This window comes from Rhagoletis zephyria, unplaced genomic scaffold (assembly GCF_001687245.7).
Source record: "Rhagoletis zephyria isolate East Lansing unplaced genomic scaffold, Rhagoletis_zephyria_1.1 Rzeph_scaffold_01374, whole genome shotgun sequence".
In the NCBI taxonomy this organism is placed as follows: domain Eukaryota; kingdom Metazoa; phylum Arthropoda; class Insecta; order Diptera; family Tephritidae; genus Rhagoletis; species Rhagoletis zephyria.
Window position 1 is genome coordinate 80471 of NW_016158458.1, and position 13003 is coordinate 93473.

The 13003-nt window shown below is 34.6% G+C and overlaps 1 protein-coding gene across 2 annotated transcripts in view; it reads right to left on the reverse strand.

Annotated features, from left to right (window-relative positions):
* The window catches only part of RhoU (ras homolog family member U), a 97500-nt gene that overhangs the window by 74818 nt on the left and 9679 nt on the right, over window positions 1-13003 (reverse strand). For both annotated transcript variants that reach the window (XM_017617250.1, XM_017617249.1), the window contains exon 2: window positions 7017-7097. The gene's annotated coding sequence lies outside the window, so the exon portion shown is untranslated. The remainder of the gene's footprint in view (window positions 1-7016; window positions 7098-13003) is intronic.

The window sequence follows — 13003 nt, forward strand, 5'->3', positions numbered from 1 at the left end:
CGAAAGCACACATTGGACATCTTCTATGTATATCTATATATATAAAAATGTTGTGTTCGTTTGTCACAGTCATCAAAACCTGATAACGGTTGAACCGATTTGAATAATTTTTTTTTTATTATTCGGTATAATACCAGAATCAATGATATCACAAAAATTTGGAGGGTTGCCACCTATTTTAAAATTTTTAAACCCAATTATATTGATAAAATTAATGAATTATTACAATATGGGTATCAAGTTAAAAAGGTTTAAGAAAGATAACCGCTGGAAGCATTTTTGACGAGGGTTGCCACCTATTTGAAAATTTAAACTAAGTCAAATTGTTAAAAAAAATGAAATATTGCCATGTGGGTGTCAAACTAAAGAGTTTTAAGAAGGCTTACTGCCAAAAATATGTTTGAGGAGGGTTGCCATCTGTTTGAAAATTTAACTAAATTACATTGATAAAATAAATAAAATATTACAATATGGGTATCAAATTAAAGAGGTTTAAGAAAGATAACTGTTGGAAATATTTTTAAGGGGGGCTGCCACCTATTTGGAAATTGTAACTCAGTTAAATTGATAAAGTAAATGAAATGTTGGCATGTGGGTGTCAAACTAAAGAGTTTTGAAAAGGCTTACAGTCTACCATGAACACTTCCAGAAATATGCAATATGAAAAGTTCGGTTTATATGGGAGGTGCCACGCCCCATTCTTCAACCATGCAAACTTTTCTCCATGAGTATGGAATTGGTCTTATATATGTATATATCACCATACCCAGTTCTAGTCCTCTACCACAAATATATGCAGTTTGAAAAATTCGGTTTGTATTTGTTTCAATATCGAAACTTTTTTTAGCCTATAACCATCCGTGGAAAGTCTGCAGTATATTCCGAAATTTCAAAAAAATCGGTACGGCCTTTCTCGAGCTTTGCGAACAGAAAAAAATGCTTTTCAAAATATATATTAGTATAGACTAGCCAATATCTGCTTGTTTTGCGGCTTAAAACACTACTACCGATGAAAATCGATGGATAAATAAACAAGTTTGCAAGGGTTAGGTTGAAGTGGCTGCTAGGCCCAGAGGGCGCCAGCACACTTAGGCCCGATCATAGCCCATTGTGATTTGCAAGGGTTAAGTGAAAGTGTAATAATTTTTTGTATAAAATACTAGCAGGAAATAATGTTACCCATACGCCATATCGTACATGACCGTATGACTATGTTTAAGTTTGATTTTTTTCATTCGCAATGAAAACTTAAAATGAAAATAACTTGACTAAATGACCTTATCTAAAAAAAACGGTATACAGTTCCGTAACATACTACTTAAAATTAATTTTACGTCTCTCGGCGTTTTTTGTGTAATTTTAGCGTCGTTACAGTGTTATCATCAAAATTTAGCCATAGCAATGAAATTTGTTTATAAAACTCTTAGGAGGTAGGATCTCCAGTCCCACAGGGCTCGTAATTCAAGCGGACTCTATCCTCATTTGTAACGCAGGATACCAAGGCAGCAACATTTATGGGTCTCATCTGCCGCGAAGCGCGTTCGCGGTAGGATCTGGAAAATTTAACCGTTACCCTATAAACTGAACAGCTACAGTCTAAGCTATTCAGTTTTCTTAAAGTCCAATTAGTAATACTACTTAGGTATAAGTTGTTTATTCAAGGCAGTTAGCAACCAAGAAATTTAACAAAGCTATTGCAATTCAACAGTAAACAAATTTTTTTTATAAATTTTTCGATTACTTTTTAAATTACTTTGAGGAATGGATTTGGAAAAAAAATCAATTACATTTTCAATTCCTTTGAAAGGAATTGGAAAAAAATAAATTACATTTTCAATTCCTTTCAAAGGAATTGAAATAAAAGAAATTACATTACTAGCACGTAATTTATTCCAATTACAATATGAAATTCCTTGTAATGGAATTAAAGAAAAAAACAATTCCATTTGAAATTACTTCAAGGAATTGAAAAAGTAATCGATTACTTTGCTGTGAGCTAAAGGAATTGAATCCTAATTACAATTACTGAGGAATGTAATTGTAATTGTAATGTAATTGCATTTACCCAGCTCTGCCCAAAAGGCATTCTTAGGGAACCACATTCTGCATTGTTCATTTATTTCCAGCAAACGAGCGATATGTATTACGAGTATAAATAAGTAGTTATATACATACTTAGTACTACTTGGACTTATTTTTATATTTTATCTCATATTAAAACTAACTACATATTATATAAACACTCGTTTTATTAAAACACTTGCTCTGACCTTATTTGTCTGGAACAGACCTTCGAAATGCGTTTATATTCGTCTTACGATTATAATAGTTACGTATGTACAAAGTGACAATCAACTTTTTTACAAATACAGGTTAACAAATAAGGAAGAAAATATATCCAAAAAACGCAACTACAAAAATATGTGAATTGCATAAGCGCTGTGACTGTTATTTAGTCCTTAAATACGACAAGTTTCCATAAAAGGATAAATATCAGCGCAAGACATGTGAGTGAATTTCATTGTCTTTCTGCTTTTAAATGTAATAAATGATTGCGATATGTGCTAAAATGGTAAAAGCAACAAGCTACTGCGTGCGCGGAGGTCAATACGTTCGGTTGATAAATATATTGGGAGAAAATTTTTGGTCTGCATGAGTATCTGAAAATGAAAGGGGCACAAAATAACAACTGATAATACTTCATTGTATATAAGGAGAGTATTGATCTACTATTTACATTGACTCAAACAAATGACCACATGTTGATTTTTTTTTTAAATATTCGTAATTTTTTTCTAGCTAATATTTTTTTTTCTCTGGAAATACCGTCTTACCTTTAGCCAAAATCATAAAAACCACAGTTTAAAGCTTTATACAAAATTCAGGAAAATTCAAACAATTTTCAGCAAAACTTCAACTTTTTAATCTGAATATATGTAAGATTTTTGGGTATGCATTATTATAACTCATACAATTTTATTTCAATGAAGTGCAAGTGGCAAACGCCAAAAAATTCTCGTTGATTTTTGATAACGTTTTTTTTTAGTAACGGATTTTTTCCATATAAGCATGAATTTTTTATGAAATAAAATGCAGGAGCACGTTAGCAACAAAATTTGAAAAAAATCAACGTCAGTTTTTGTAAATTGCACTTAATATATAAATTTTTATTTTTTTTTGAAATTTTGATGAAAATTTGTTGAATTTTCCTAAATTTTGTATAAGTTTGAAAATGACATTTATACGTTTTTTTTTAAGTTTGGACGGTATTTTTATAGATAAAAAAATAAATAAAAAATTTTGCTTGAAAAATATTATGAATATTAAAAAAAAGTCAACACGTGGTCATATGTTTGAGTCACTGTATATCATTGTTGGAAAATTAGGAACCATTGTACTTTTTCAGCTCTTTTTTAATTTTAATCAAATTTTACCAACAGTTAAACGAACTCTCTACTACAAGTCAAAATTTCGCTTAAACAACCGACTTTTTATAAATCAGCTTTAATTGGCAATGAATAAAGTTTTGCAATAAAAATGGCTTTTAATAGCCGCTCGCAATCTTCTTTCACTCGAAAATGGACAAGTGAATTACCCAGGTAACTGCTTATCTAATGATTTATTTGTGAAATGCTGCAAGCCTTTTCGCTTATGTAAAAGAAGAAGTAATAGAGTTAAGTGAAGTTAATAAAACATCAATGACATAGGGTACCTACTAACTGAAAATAATATTATGTAGAAGAAAGCACTTAAAATACTATTATTTACTGCACAATGCATAATGTGAGAAAAAGGCTTTGGCACAAATGATGAAAATAAAAGCAATTGCGCAACGAAATCTAGAAGGTACTGTTAACGTTGCCATTTCTTTGGTTACCCTATGTATTTAAGTGTTAATGTATTGTTTTTTCAGGTACTTCTTTTGCGCGCGCAATAAAATGTGAACCACGGTCGTCGTCGTCACATAAAGATTAGCTCTTCTCACATCTCAAATGGCAGACAGATGAATTGTCTTGGCTATCGTCTTGTATTTATCTTTCTCAACTGTATTTTAACTGCACCAAATCTTTGTTTGTCAAGAATCCAAAAAAAAATGTACTTTGTTGAATGCTTAAACTGTTTATTTGTTTTGTTATCTTGCACAAATTCTTATTTTTATGGTTTAAGTTTTTATAGACCGTTGAAAATGTTGTCAAATTGAACTTCACTGTGCGATTAAGTGGAAAAAGTAGAGCAATGTTGATTGTCATTGTCTCTGGTTACGGAATTATATTTACAGTTAAATGTTACATATATTTATTATGTACACATATGTATAAATTTAAGGAAAAAATTATGTGTGTATGTGTTTAAAACTCAAAATAAATAAAAGATTATTGAAAATTTTAAACAAATAACTTAAGTTCATATCTTAGCAAGAAAAAAATTGAATTATGAATGATATATCAGATTTTCTCGTGGACGCTTTCCCAGAAAAAAAAATTAATACAATATTTTTTTTTTTGTACAAAAATTCTAAATATTAATGGTAGTCACCAAATTGAACTAGTAGTGGCCTGGCATTCTAGCAAAAGAGCAGATGAGCTCAAGCAACAACTGTTGGCAATAGTCGTTGCTTGAGCTCATCTGCTCTTTTGCCAGACTGCCATGCCACGTTACTCACTTTGGTGTATACCGCTATTGTATTGCACATATCTGCGTTATGTTTACGACACAATTATGGCATTATTTTTTCTCATTTATCTCTTGTAGCGAGCACAATCTAAAATCTGTTTATTATTCGAAACGTGAAAATATCTTAACCCAATGGTCAGAGATCACAAGGCAGACTGTGAGCTGGAAATAAGGTTTGCTCTAGTACCATAAAAAAATTGTTTAGTTCCCTACCAAATTGAAGTTATTTATTTTGAACTATTACATAGTACAAAGCATTTGTTTGCAAGCTTGCAATATTTATGTACATACATACATATAGAGCCCTTTAATGGGAAAATAAAACCTTTCCGCTACAATGGGTATTACAATTCAAAGCTTTTTAGATATACTGTCATAAGTACTATAATCTTTCAACAAACATTCAATACGCATAACTTTATGAAGGCTTGTTCATCTGTCTTTGTGAAAATTCTGTAGATTAAAAGTTGTCAGTTGGCTGGACGCGAACTGAGCACAACAACAACAATGCTCGAGTGTACGCAACCTTCGACACAGTATACCCGCCAATGCATTGCAATGGCGGACCAACCAATAGAGGCACCCAATTCACCTTGAATTCGAGATTGTTTTGATGAATTCGAATTGTATGCGTGCTTTTTTTATTCATATTTCTTTTATTTTGTTTTCGTTTTTTTTATATATTTTAGTGAATGTGCATTTATGAACATGTAGGTATATAATGCAGCGAGTTGCATAAGGGCTGCTATTTTTTTTTTTGGGAATAAAAAAATGTCCACAACTTAATGCGCGCCAATGATTTTCAATTTTCTCAGCCGCTTAAAAGTTGAATGTCGACCTAGGCCAATGATTGATTTTCCTATGCAGTTACATGCGCGTAGATATTATATGAGTGTATATACATATGTAAGTGCAAGCGAAATTGAAAAATAATTGAGCAGCACATTTAATTAAAATTAATTTAGTGGAACCATCGCTGGCACTGAAAGACTGCCTGACTCCAAAGAGCAATTTAATTGAGCATCTCTCACATTAGCAATTGTGTTTCAGCGTCATGACATGGAATGCACAAGAAATCGCACATTTACAACCATATGAAATATACATTAGAGTGGTCCAAAAAACAGTAAAGTCGGAATTTTAATGCCGCCACCCCCTAATATATTTAGAGAGTGCTAAAAGCGCCCAAAGTTTTACATTTATTTGATATGGGAAAAAAACAACCTTTCGTAGAAATGTAATTCTTGAAAAAGTCAAACTCTGTTTCTCCTCAGGAGATACCCAATGGTTTATTTAACCATTTTTTCATGGTAACTATATTTTAAAGATCCGCCTAAACCCCCAGAAAATGCAATAAAACATCTTCTCTCTTCCTCCATAGTTCATCTAAATTTTCCAACTAAGATGCGCCATACTAACAAACATACCTACTAATATATTCCTGCATTAAATAGGGGAGAGTGCCCCGCCTAGCCAGCTACCCAGCCCTACAATTTTCAGTGATGCCACTGTGCTATGGAATGTAAATCAGCTTAATTTGCGAAAATTTCGAGGCGGTTGAGAGAGAGGTTAGGCCTTCCCGGACCAGTTTCGATCACAGCGTCCTTATTGCCGCTTGGCTATTAGAGTAGATATTCACCCTCTAGCAGCCACCTCCACCTGAAATACGCTACAGAGATCCGGCTGTCTGAACATAAGATCCGTTGAGAGTTCCGTCCAGCTTGGACCCGTTCGTGAAGATGTTTATTGGACCCTAGAGAGTGGCAACCTCCCGTTGCACCCTTGGAGGGATTTGCAAGGAGAAGGATTCGTTTGCAGCCATTCTCGGAACACTCCGACCCATTTCTTCCGGTAGGAAGTCACGGGCCATCGTCGTTCTATGTACAGCAATAAAATTTTGTGTTTACGATATTAATTTTTTATGTATAACGAATTTCCTTTTGGTTACCCTAATGCACTATAAGTATACACTTATACATAGTAGAAATATTCATATTAATGCACTATAAACTGGTAATAATCCTCCAAAAATACAAACATACATACACAACTACATGTAGTCGAATAAGCGGCCATTATATCTCCAAATGAGGCATCAAATTCACTGCCATCACTGGTGCATTGACTGCAGTTAATTACAGTTGGGAGAAAGAGTTTGATAATTTTCTCCACTTCATGTTGGTAAGTTAAAATTTCGAAATTAAAAATGTACACTTAATGTAATTATAGATATTGAATATAAAAATCTGGAGCTATCATTAGGTAACTAAATATTTTGCTAAAAATTACTGAACAATATACTTTAACTATTTGTGCAGATATTCAAAATAAGTGTGTCTTACCTATAAAATGTGAGTTTAGTTTTGTGTTGCTAACTTCACGGATGAATTAATTTCTAACACGCGATATATGTATTTATGGATCTGAAATACATAAAAGAAACAATATTAATAGCTGGGTCTACAAATATGTATTTTTTTCTGTATTCGGTAACTTAGCGTAAAAGAAAACAAAATTAATAAAATAAGGTAATAAATTGTTAAAAAAAAATTTATTTAAACATATGCATTGAAAGAAAAAAAAATGAAATACGTCAAGGCTTTTTTTACGCTTACTAGGTTTGTATATAATGTTCTTTGGATATCTGTACCTAAATATGCTAATTTCAATACCTTCTAAATATGAACTCAATCGGATCATAAATACGGATTTTCTACATATATCGGCTGCTGCGCCACCTATCGGCAACATTTTTGTGCAGTCGTTGATTTTCATGTAGGTTATATATATTTAAATATAAACTAAATCAGACCATATATGTAGGTTTTCAAAATATATCGACCCCGCGCCAACTACCTGATCATTTTTTCTGGAGTTTTTCCATTGCATGTAGGCGATAAAAATTCAAAATACGAACTAGGAACCCAATCATACCATTGGAATGGGATTTTCAAATGCCTTTGCTCTTGTGCCACCTAGCAGATTAAGTAATTCTTGACATTGTTATCGGGTTTTGAGATAAGTTTGAAATTTCAGGTCTCGAGCTTATCGGGAAGTTGGTTTAAAATTTATTTTAATTTATTAATAAAAAAATGTTGAGCGTCTGAGAGGCTTGGTGTAGAGGTCGGCTCTAATTTTTATTAATTAAGGAATTTCAATTGGAAAGGTCGTAATAGTTTTAAATTAAATTTTAAATTTGCGTGCTTCTTTATTTCATTATACTGAGATATATCATTAGGAAATTTAATATCTATAATTAAATAATTTAAATTTTTTAAATTAAATATGCATATAATGTGCAAGTAACAAAAAATCGCATTAAACCCAATATATCAATATACTTATATGTACAACTACAATTAGTAATTTACAACTATTTTTTATAATTGCAAACATAATTTAATTCGTTTTAATTAAATATTTTAAAGGACTCATATTTCATGTAAATGACTTCCGATTTAAAACATTCATTTCATTTCATCCGCCAGCGCATGATACTCTAAGCAGAATAGTTTCGGCATAAAAGTGCATCTGTATTGATGCAAATACATTTTATTTGCCAATTAAACAAAACGTTTTGTGACGCTTAAATTTTGTAAAACAACAAAAAAAATATGCAACATACGTACAGAAATATTAATGAAAATAAAAAGTATGATACAAAAAACGGCTATAAATTTGTGTTTTGTGGTAAAAAAAAAGTCATTTATCAAATGCACATTTACGAGTTCGTATTTACATTTGTATATGAATACATATATAGTACATAGATATAACGGACATTTAGAAGAGAATATGTTGCGAGAGAAGCAAATAAAACACAACTTGTCTTCCACTACTGACTTAAATATTTAAGAAATTTGATTCCAGCTGGTATCCGGAAAATGTCCCACACCGACCTGTGATCACAACTAGCCTCAACTTTTATATTAGGGGTATGTACATATCGCTACCTTAATTCACAAAGACCCTAACCAACACTTTTTCGAAACTGCGTTTTTCACAGATTTTGGTAGGATATAATAAAATACAGCTTCAATAAAAATGTTAAAGTTTTAGTACCCGAAAGCACAGAGTTACATGCCAATTTTTGAAAATCCCTTCTGTTTGTGATAATGTTTTTACTTCTGCTGTTAAATAAAAAAAATGTTGGTAAGGGCCTTTGTGAATTAAGGTAACGATGTATACTTCCTTCATAAGGCCTGTATGCAGCTCCCAAGAAAAGCAAAAAGTCCATATAAAATGACGTACAAGAAATGGCTAAGAAATTTTCTTGAGTCAAATTTCCTTAAGGCAGTACGCATTTCTTAAGGAATTTGCTACGCTTTCTACTACGGTTTTCTAAAGTTTTTTTGTGAAAAAAGAGTACAAGGCAACCCAGGTTTGCAACAGAAATATATGCCCGTTCCATTATTACTTGGGGAAAGAGTGAGGTAACAAGCTGTGAAGTATCAAAAACGTCAAAATTCTTTAGACACACACACGAAATAATTGCAATCTTTTCTTGACCGTTTTCTTGATAGCTGCATACAGGCCAATACAGTTTACGGAAGGGAAACTTACATACATATAAAGGGTTTTTTACTAATAGGGGTAAGTAGATATGAATTCGCCATAAAGTTTCAACCATATTTAAATGCTCTCTCTTTTGTTCTCCAATGTATTCAGTAATTTTTAAAATTTCATCATTCAAAAATATACCGCTCAACAATGTTTACAAATCGTTCAATTTTATTCTGAAAGTAATTGTTTTCCGGTTGCATCTTGTTCACAAAAAATCGTTACTTTCACCTAAACTGACTGTTTTGTATGGGTTTTGACTAGGTGGAATTAAACAGTCAAACAGGTCGTATTTCTTCCAAAAGTAAGGTGGTGCCACCGTCTCTGTCAATAGCGAGCGGTAGATAGATGATAAACAGCTTTTGATGGTCGACATTGGAAGAAATTGATTTGGACAACATCTGGTTTTAACACGACCGGACTATACACGCGAAACCTTCGATTTATTGCGCAAAAATTTCGGCGATTCGAATATTTCAAGAAATTGCGGCATTCAATGGCCTCCAAGAAGAGGTTATTTAACACCATTGGACTACTTCTTGTAGAGTCATTTAAGGTCATTAAGCCTATGTGAATAAACCTTACTTTCTTCATGATTTAAATGCCAGTACTCAACGCGGGATTCAAAATTTTTTTTTCTGAAAAGCGGTCGCCCCTCGGCAGGGAATGGCAAACCTCTGAGTGTATTTCTGCCATGAAAAACAGCTTCTCATAAAAATACAATCGCCGTTCGGAGTCGGCGTAAAACTGTAGGCCCCTCCCCAGGACAATGTGATAACAGCAATAATGTAGCATAGAAACAGCAAAGTTTCTGGGGACGCGTACGGACGATGGAATACCGGCTGAGCGGATCAAGCCCGGCCGCGGAGAGCTGGTTGGGTGTATTTACCAGATATGAAGAGCATTTTGGTCTTCAAGAACCAAAGGTTTGGATCGTATGAAGGTGTTAATGCAGCAGTATACGCAAAAAATACCCATTCCCTAGAAGCTTGGGCAAATACTAAACAAGAAGAGTAGTGGCTGTCGAAAATGTATGGAGATAGCAATAAACTGGGCGCATTAAGTAAATTTTTATCAGTCTGTTTATGCAGTTAACGCCGATAAAAAAAGAAAACTGACTTGAAAAATGTCCACAATAAAAATTTTACTAGTCGACAAAAGTTGGCACTTTTTTCAGCTAAAAAGATTTTCTTCTCAGCTATAAAGATTGTATGCAATTGACTTTAACGAGCCGAAATGGATGAACCCAAGTCTTTTATGCAATGAACTTAACGATATTTTTTTAAGAGGAAATTTTCTTACTAGAAGAAAACTAGAAGTTGGCGACAAGCCAAAATTGTCAACTCTACATGAACAGGCGCGTAACTCTTTCGTCTTTTCAACCGCCACCCCTTAACTTATTACCTTACAAAAAACAACAAAACTAAAACGTCGTTTCAAACGCCACAAATCCAAGCCAAACGAAAACAAAATAAGCAGCGAATTGAAATAAAATGCAAGACAGACGCCGCGCGGCAATCGTACCAAGCCGCAAATTGAGGCGCGTTGTAATAAATAAACAGGCCAGGCCAGCAGGCAAACAAACCAAATGGTGAATGCAAATAATGCACGGCCGAACGCGCTGCGACACAACGACGCGCTTCGACGCGGCTCGTATTTATGCATTTGGCTAAGCGCCGCGTTGATGGAGGGGGCGATGGCGGCGACGGCGCTCTGAAGAAAGTATGCAATGGCATGTGGCAAATGCGGTGGCGTAGAGCTGTGGTCGGTCACAAAGCAAAAGGTGCGATTTCTACGCGCATTGCATGTACTTAGTACGTATGTATGTATGTACATTTAAATGTAGTTATTTACGGATTTATGTTTGTTTGTGCACGTCTCAGCTGCCATAGTAGCGGCGACAGAAGCGACCAAAAAAAAATCGTTCAAAGCACCGCGGCACCACAAGTTGGAGTGGCTGAAAGCGAAATGTTGGCTTGCGCGAGCCGTAGGAATATTCCTATGGATATATGCGCGCACGAAGTTTAATAAGCGCGTCTGTGCTCTGGCAAATATTTACTTTTTGGAAATGCACATTTCACTTTTCCATACAAATAAATGCATTGGTTTTCATGCCTACAACTGAAATGACGTTGTCCATGAAACATTTCAATATTTTTATGAGAGCGAAGTTTAATTAATTTTTTCATGGATGTGAATATTGAAATGCAGATGCACGCATACATACTTACATATGTACATACATATATGCCATATGTATTCCACTTCAAGCATACCTACATAGTTACGTACAGGTTACAGCTACAGTCTTGTCTCAGCCTGAATTACTGATAGCAATCGGGAGCGAAGATGAAAACTCGTAGCGAAGAGATGTGATACTACGACAAATGATTTTTTTACCACCAAATACAGTAACGCGCGATGTCAGCATGGTGGGCGCTACACTTTCCGCGTGAACTTGATGATGCTGAGAAATCAACACTAGCGGGCAGACCTCCGGCGTAACCCCGATTTTTAAAAGACTAACTACCATCAGTCTTGGACGTTAAGTCTCTTTTGTTTCTGAAACTAACAGCCGCTTGGTTTCCGTCTCGATCGGTGTGGATCGCTATCTCATGGATGACCAGGTTTCAACCACTTATTCGCTTGGGTGGGAACGCCTTTAAATGAGCCCTAAACCATGTAAAATATAGACAAGACGCCATAATGGAACTCGAAACGTTCTGAAAGAACAGTTTCCCGCGAAGCTGCCATAAGGAAACGTCAGCGCCATAGCAGCGGTGCGGTTGTCAAACGCGGTTCATTACTTAGAAAACTGCTGCTCATTTTACTATATTTTTGCTCAGTATGGTGCGGTTATGTTCGTTTTTTATTTGCGATATTCACGACGTGGAGCATCAGATCCTGGGATTACAAAATATACGAGCTTACTGAAAGGAGATCTGATTTGCTGGCATCTCTAGGTAAAAGATCAAGTGCGGTTAAACCTAAGATTGATCCAAGATATTAATATACGGACGAGTAAAAGATGGAAAACACTATAAGATTGGATATCTTGGGACATATGTAGGTCCGAACTTCCTACTACAACGGACAGATTACCTACAGTTTTTTAGGCAGATATTCTAGCGCACCTTATCTATGCCAGAATAAACCTTTAAAAGGGTTTAGAATCGGACTTCTCAGTTATATATTCTGACCGCCAAGCGGTCATCATAGCCGTATTCAATAGGATGATCACCTTCAAGGCCTTAAAGGGGCGTTTTGATAAGCCGAGAAACTGGCATGAGAAGGCTCAACATCTGGGTTAACTCAGAACACAATGAGCACTGGTTAGCGGTGGATGTCTTAGACAGACCGGTCTTTTTGGCTATGTTTTCAATACAAAGAACATAAGTTTCCTGATTTCAGAATGCACACTTGGTGTTTAGCTGATCATAACCGACATCTCTCCGGATCGTTGCACCGGATTAGTATTTTCACGAGATAGAAGCCGGAGACGTCCATCCCTTAATTATAAGGAAGTCAACTATAAGGAAGTCAAATAAGACACTTTTAGCATTTTTAAGAAACGCAAAAGGGTACTAGGCTCTCTCAGTATTGAGGACTTCACACACATATATACGATCTCCGGAAGATCACCAGTTTCCGAAAAAAAGAAGAAAAATAAGAAAAAATACTGAAATGTGAAATATCCTCTCTGATCAAATGAAATACCTTGCGACTTTAGTAAAACTACAACGCAGATGGGGTTGGTTCGTATTGTGTC